This window comes from Drosophila persimilis, unplaced genomic scaffold (genome assembly GCF_003286085.1).
Source record: "Drosophila persimilis strain 14011-0111.01,24,50 unplaced genomic scaffold, DperRS2 tig00000663-arrow-arrow-pilon, whole genome shotgun sequence".
Taxonomy (NCBI): domain Eukaryota; kingdom Metazoa; phylum Arthropoda; class Insecta; order Diptera; family Drosophilidae; genus Drosophila; species Drosophila persimilis.
The window spans coordinates 684,173-691,926 of record NW_020825331.1 but is presented as its reverse complement, the minus strand read 5'-3'; positions in this window follow the sequence as shown (position 1 = coordinate 691,926).

Genomic DNA, 7,754 nt, shown 5'->3' with positions numbered 1-7,754 from the left:
GAGGCCTGAGTCCTTCGTCCCCTGTTTGTTGTGCCCGATTTAACGCATCAGCGCGCAAAAAGTAAAACTTTCAAATGAACAGCTAAATGCGCACTAATAGGGGTTCAGATTTCAGTTTCAGGACTCCGGAATCCAGCCAGCCAGCCAGCCAGCCAGCATCGGGGGTTACTGATTACTCCTTTTCCGAGACTGAAGCTGAGGCTGATCCTGGGCATCGGGAGCCCGAGCCCGAGCCCGAGCTCCGGGATTGATTGTGACATTAAGTAGGATTTATTTATTTATTTACTCCTTTTCCTTTTCAGAGTTTTTTAATTTTAACACGAGATGCAAATCATGTTTCGCACTTTGTTACATTTGAGGTGCAGATCCTGCAGATCGAATCCTGTCGCTCCTGCCGCTCCTGCCGCTCCTGGGGGTTGTGCGGGTTGTTTGCCGCAGGTCTAAGTTTCTTCTTTATTTGATTTGTGCATTTGGGTATCGCATCGCATCGCGCCTTGGTCTTTGTTTTTTTCCGCTCCACTCTGCGCTGTTCGTTTTTTAAGGTTTTAGACAAACAAATGAAAATGTTGCCGCTCTCGCGCTATTTCAATTTCAATTTGAAATGGCCCGGGCTTAGCGGCAAATCGACAATGACAGAATACAACAAAAATATAACAGAACCGAACAGAACAGAACAGAACAGAACAGAGTAGAGCTGAGTAGAGCTGAGTAGAGTGGAGGTCTGCTGGGAGCCACCGAACTGAGGCAATGAGCGAACAATGAACGGTTTGCTGCTGGAACACACTCGGACAAATGTCCTTCCTTCCTTCCTGACAGCTTTATGTTTTGAATTTGTAATGAAGCAATCTATGTATTCCATATGGATGAGGCATACCCCCATCCCCATTACCATTACCAACCCCCGCCCCCGCCCCCGCCAAACAAGTGAACAAAAACATTTCAACACTATGTTTGCCATAGTTTATTCGGTCGGCGGAAGGCTTCGATTGGGTCGACCCGGATCGGATCGGCCTGGTGGCCCAGTCAGAGTGCGCTACGCACCAAAAGATACAAAGGTATCTATCCTCTGGGACTTGCCCCTGGGAGTCCTTCTTGGGACTTCTCTTCTAGTGGCACCTAAGAATAATATTTTTTTTTGTTTCAGAACGCACCCAAATCATCCGTACTCCCGTCTCACTCATCTGTCTCTCGCTCACTCTTGTCCCCCCCTCTCTTTTTGGCGTATCGCAGCTTGATCTACTCGTGTGAATAAGCCCCAATCACGGGGCATCAAGTAGCGCAACGACGTGTCGAAAATCTGCCCCCAAAATCTGCACACAAAAAATCCAGTAAATAAATGCACACACCCACGGGCACACATCCCTATAGATACATACATACGTATATGTATATGTATATGCATCTGTGTGGATAACGGAACAGCAAAGTTTCACTCGATTTTTATATATATATTTTTTTTTTTTTTTTTTTATATTTCTGTGCTGTGATTCAGATTCTGTTGGGGGGCTCTGTGCACGGTTTAGTGATTCAATTATTTTTGTGCGCAATTTAGATTTATTGAGTTTGAAGCCGAGTTCGTTTCGCTGGATGTGGATGTGGATGTGGACGTGTGGAGTTTGTTGCAGCTGCAGCTGCCTCTGTTGCAGTTGCAGTTGCCACTGTTTCTGCTGCTGCAGGGATTTGCAACAACAAACTGCATAATCAATACTAAAACGCAAACGTGTTTTGCTCTGCTTGCCATTTGATGTCGGAACAAGAGCAAATGGATTCGCGATTGGGATTGGGATTGGGATTGGGAGGACGACGACTCCCGGTGGCAGGATGAGTGCGAATCGCCGCTAAAAGCTTAATGCTCGACGTGCGTTCACTCCGTCCGTCCGTCCGTCCGTCGGTCTGTCTGTCACGTGACGCATGCAATTTGCATCCGTTTCCGGTTAAGCACAGTTTCGGGCGGGCCACAGAGACGTGCCTGCTGGCTGGCTGGCTGGCTGGCTGGCACAGGGTTAAAAATCATTTGAAAACCATAAAAAATAAACTCACTCGCGTGTCTGTCTAAAATAAATAAATAGCAAAAATACAAAATCCGAAAAATAAAAGAAATATTTGTGCCTTCCCTTAGTTGTGGCTCTCGTTTCTCGTTTCATTTTCTGTTTAAGCTTTACACATTTTTGTTGCCAAATCCTTTCACTTAGCACGTGATCTGGGCCCTGTTTGTGTGTGTTTCTGCTGCCCGCACACCAAAAAAATTGCAATTTAGAATATTTGCCATTCCCTTTGGCAGGAAAAATAAAGCCTGGTCACCCGGTCTCTCGTCTCTCGTCTCTCTCTAGCTCCATCTCTGTGTCTGTCCTCCACCACCACCACCTTGATGAAAATGTAAATTGATGCGGCAAAGGAATTTTTCCAAATTCTCTGCCAGATTCCCTGGCGATTACTTGAGATCTCTGGCATAGCTCCCACCCTCTCTCTCTCTCTCTCTGTTGCCAATTTTGTTAATGACAACATTTGCTCGTTAGATTTTTAGATTCTCAGATTTTTCCTGGGCAAGTGCCTCCTTTCGTGTCGTATCAGATTTTGTGTCGAGGAATATTTATTATTCTAATGTGTATACTTAGGAGCAACTTGCTTTGAGGTCTTGGAATTTTTCTGTGCCTTTTATTATCTCAAAGTGAGACGTCTACTAGGAGGCAAGCCCCCTGAACACTCGCCAAAAGGAGTAAAATATCAAATAGAGAGAGAGAGAGATTCTATCTATTTTTTACCAGCTATTTCGTAGATATATGGGACTATCCATTATTTTTACTTCCATCGAAGCTTGGTATCTTTTACACATACTATATAAGTGTATCTTCAACCAACTGCAACCCTTTCAGCCCTGATAGGATCTCGTTCGGAATCCTTACACCTCAATTAGTTGGTGCATTGCGTGCGCCTCATCAAGTTGTCACAACCTTTCAGCTCAGCTCAGGGGAGATCAGATCGGATCGGATCAGATCAGATGAGATCAGCGTCTTGTTCCGTTTCGATCCGTTCGGATCGGCCCGAGTCATCTTGTTAGCCAGGGCGAGAGCAGGGTATGGAGGGGGACTATCGTTAGCCAGCCCTTCCTCCGTCGCGCCTGTCGCGCCTGTCGCGCCTGTCGCGCCTTTGTCGCTTTGTCCATTGTTCGGTGTAAATTGTAGATTTCATTATAATGCTTAATTTTTCATTACAACATCAACACCCTGTGTTGGACAACTTGTGAACATGACAATGCAATTGACGATACTAGAAGGGAGCGGGCACGGGAGCGGGAGCGAATCCTTTCGGCATCATCGGCATCGCTAGCCCTGTGTTAGGGTAGGGCTCGGGCTCTGGCTCGGGCTCTGGCTCGGGCTTGGGCTCAGGGGTTGGGCATTGGTTATGAAATGTTTGAACCCTTTTTTTGTTGCCTCATAATTTGGCCTTTGTGCGTCAAATTTATTGAAGTTAATATTTGTCGCCGGCCATGGACTTGTACTGTCTGCAGAGGGGGTGCCAGAGGGTGTGGAAAATTGCAACAAGACTCGGCAAAAACAAAAAATGAAATAAAAAAGCCAGCAGAGAAGAGCAGTGCAGAGCAGAGCAGAGCAGAAAAGAAAGAGAAATATATTACACCGCAGTGAAAGGGGTGCCGCGACGGCAACTGCTGCTGCTCGGAGTTTTTGGTGAAATTGTTGCGAGCATAAATCATGCAACATATTGCATAATCATTCCGTGGCAGAGGAGGCAGCGGTGGCAGCGATGGCAGCAGCGGCTGGTTGACAGCCCGGGCGCGTGATTTGTCGTCCTTTTGGGCTAATGGACTCTCTCTCTGTCGCGCTCGGCATGCCCTGCCCTGGGTGGGCCATCGCCGAATCATTTAAGGGACAAATCATGCCCAAGGTCATCGCAGCCTTTTGCCCAAAGGATTTGCTGCCTTTGGCTTTCGAGGTAACCCGGAGAAATGCAATGTTGCATCTTTACGATCATCCCGATCCGATGCGATCCTTTCTTGGTTCGGTTTTATGATGCAATTTCGAAATTGAGGCCGTGCCAATATGGCTCGCCCGCTGCGCCTTCGCCCGAAACCCGGCCATTATATAAAGTTGCGCATAATTTCCATAGATATTTCAGATATTGGTCGTCGAAGAGCGGGTTCCGCTGCGACTTTCCCCTGCGGGCCCTTTAATGACGGAACATTTCCAGCGAATTCCCGTCCAAATCGGTACCTTTTGCCCTTCTGTTTGCTCTACTTTCGCTGCGTCCTGCCTTTCTCTGCCTTTGCTTCCTTCCTTTTTGGTTTTTGGGTTAACTCAGAGCTCTTGTCCTTTGTCCCTTTTGTCGAGTTGTCGGGTTGCCGGTTGCCTTTCTCCCCGCTCTATGCAAATACGAGTTCTGTCCCGGAATGCGTGTCCTTCGAGCGTTTATATGATGCCCTCTTTTGTCGCAATATTATACAAATATCGGGCAATCGGTCGGCCCTGTCCTCCTCATCGCGGTTGTCGTCTGCCCGCTGCATTTATGGACCATAATAAAAGTTTTGTGGTGCCGAAAACCAGGCCATAACTGGTAAATGGTAAATGGTAACTGGTAACTGGTAACTTGTCTCCGGGGCTCGGCATTCGGCGTTCGGGGAAATCCTTTGAAGGATCTTTCAGACTTACAATAGTTGGGGGGAAAAGCAGTTGCCATTCCCCGTCGATGGGAACCGCCTGTGTCATCTTGGATACGGCCAAACACACAAACATTATCCACGCCCATTTAGTGTTTCACCGAAGATTTCACAATTTTCCAGTTTACTTTTTTTTTGTACTTTATTTTTTAGCACCCTTTCCCTTGCCCTTTCCCTCGCCCTGTCCCGTTCCCATCCTCCACTGGTTACGGCGGCCGACCGTTAATCTCTTAATTTATCAATTGAGCCCAAGAACCAGGACGATTCACAGGCCCAGGCGCAGGCACAGGAGATGGCTTCCGTTTCCTCTCGCCCCTTATGTTTCTATTTCTATTTCCATTTACATTTTCGGTTTCAGTTTCAATTTCAATTTGAGTTTGAGTTTCGCAAATTAATTTCCATAAATGCGCGACGACGAAGGACAAAAAAAAAATCAAACAAAACGTGTCAAAGGGTTGCCGCGACAGGGCTGCTAAGGAGGGGTTGGTAAAAGGGTTTCGACAAAAGTTATGTTTACATAATTAATTAAACAATCCCAGGCAGTGTGTGGGCAAGGGGGGAAGGCACGCACACACACATGTGCAGCGAAAAACAGTGTGAAAACCTGTGACCAAGCGCGAAGGCAATGCCAAGACGAGCCGCCGAATGGTCAGCCGCGCGTACAGTGGGGCAAAAATTGGGAAAAACAAACAACATAGTATGTATAGTACAGGAAGTTGTAAAAATAAAGCACATACACTTTAAGAATTGAGAAAATGTTGTTTCTTTTTTGTTTATAAGGATGTGATGATGATAAATAAAATGAATAAATAATCCCCCAAAGATCCCCGAGATCAGGGCCGATTCAGGCTCATGACACTGGGATATAGCATGGCAGAAATAAAGGGATAAATAATATATATACATTTAAAGGAAGACTGTTTTCCAAAATTGCAGTAAATATCTAGCAAAGAATTAATTTTCTTCGATGGGACCCAAAAATATACTTTATAAATGAATAAAAAATTATTTTTTTTTACGTTCAACGATTGTATTTTTTATTTTTATTCAAAATATGGAACTTTTTAACACAATGACTGAATGGGCGGCCAAAGATCGAAGGTTGACGATTGATGTCTCCTTAAGGCACAGGCATTCAGAGCCTTCTCCTTTATCCATTACATTGCAAATACATTCGCAGCCGAATCTGTGTGCATAATCCGTTCCACAAGACTCTTTTTTCACTGCATTTACACCATGAACAATTTGTCTTTCTAATTGGTATTCCCATATCCGAATCAATAAAGCCGCAACCACTGTTCGCCTCGACCAGGATAATTCGATACGATTTATGTAATTTCACACACACACACATACAGATAGAGAGAGAGAAAAGATATAGCTTTAACCTGGAGGAAAAAGGGTTGCTGTGGATGATGGGTGAAAGGGATCTCCGTCATTTACTTACGCCTCACGTTAATAAACTCATAAAAAGCCAACTAAAAAGGGGAACATTAAAACAAAACTAAATTGTCATCTCCACGCACGCCCAGGCCAGCCCACCGACAAGGCCGCATAATGGCCGTGCACTGGCACAAAAGGGCTGGGGGGGGGACAGTGTGGTAAAGGGTTAACGCCTGAGAACACACACGGATACAAAAGGATACAGATACAGATGCAGAAGTAGAGCAGCAGCAGCAGGGCACACACGGTGGGCGTGCCACTTGGCACATTTGTCATGAGGAAGCGGACCAAACTGGTTCCCCACACACACGCACACCCCACACACACACACACACAGATGCACACAGAAAGAGAAATGACTTTTTGATTCACTTGCGCGGCAAAGGATCTCGGATCCGTGCGTTAAACAGGCACAAATGTCCCAAAGGAGCCATCCCGAGAACTGAGTCGAGTCCTGCACCATGCCTCAGCCAGCTGCCGCCTCGACTCTCCCCCTCTCTCTGCCGCCAGCACCCCCTTCTCAACAGTGGAAATTAAATCGCAGCCATTTGGTGTTGCCATTTTATGGCACTTTTGTGACGCTTTTCCACTTGGCTGCCTCTCGCTTTTCTCGTTCTAAGCTTCATCCCCCTCCGGCTCCAGCACCGGCACCGGCACCGGCACCGGCACCGGCACCGTCCTCGACCTCGGCCAGGTGTGAAATTAGCGCAATTTTCCGGCACACACACGCACACATGATGCAGGAGGGTCCATCCGTGCGAGTGTGTGGCAGGATGTGGGGCCAGTGGCCGCCGCTGTGTGTGTCCCACTGTGGCCAGAAGACTGTGGGATAGGCCACAAGTCGGATAGGGGAAATGAGGCGAAAGAAGGCCGTGGGCGGAGGTAAATGGAGGATTGGATCAATGCGGATTAAAAGATACGATTCAGCTCCAATGACCAGAGATCTGAGAGATACTTTAGACACACTAAATAATTGCGGATAAGACACTAAACAAAATGCTTAAAGGCGGCTTAACTAAGAGCAAAATATGTTGCCAATCTACGACGCAAATAGGCTCGATTTTGAAGGCAACTCCTGGGGGTACTACTGGAAGCAGATTGAGGCATCTTTCAACGAAATGTAACTATTTAAAGAACATACTAGAAACCCTAAACAGCCCTATTAAATATCAAAAGAGTGACATCCCATGTACTGGGCACCTTCTCCAAGTGCCATCCACTTCCCGACGCATCCATCCATCAATCGTTTCAATCCCTTCAATTCAGCCAAAAATCAGAGTGAAATTTATGTGACTCCTTAAACATCGCAGACAAAAATTATTATAAATTTCCCATCTATTTGGAAAACGAATCCCATAAATTGGGAGCTATTTAAGAGTTCAATCTCCTAAATGAGCTCCGCTCCTCGACAAAGGAGTCTCTGCGCTGCGCGAGAGTAAGCCCCTAATCAATAGATGTGTGCCTCTGCCTGGCGGGAGGAGTAATCACTTAATGCCGCACACGAAACAGCCACCACCCACCCCCCACTGCCACTGCCACTGCCACTCCCACCTCCCACTCAACACTTTGTTTGGGTTGACAAAATTCTTGAGATACTTTTATGACGCACGGCTAAATGCCTGGAAAATCGACAGCGGCC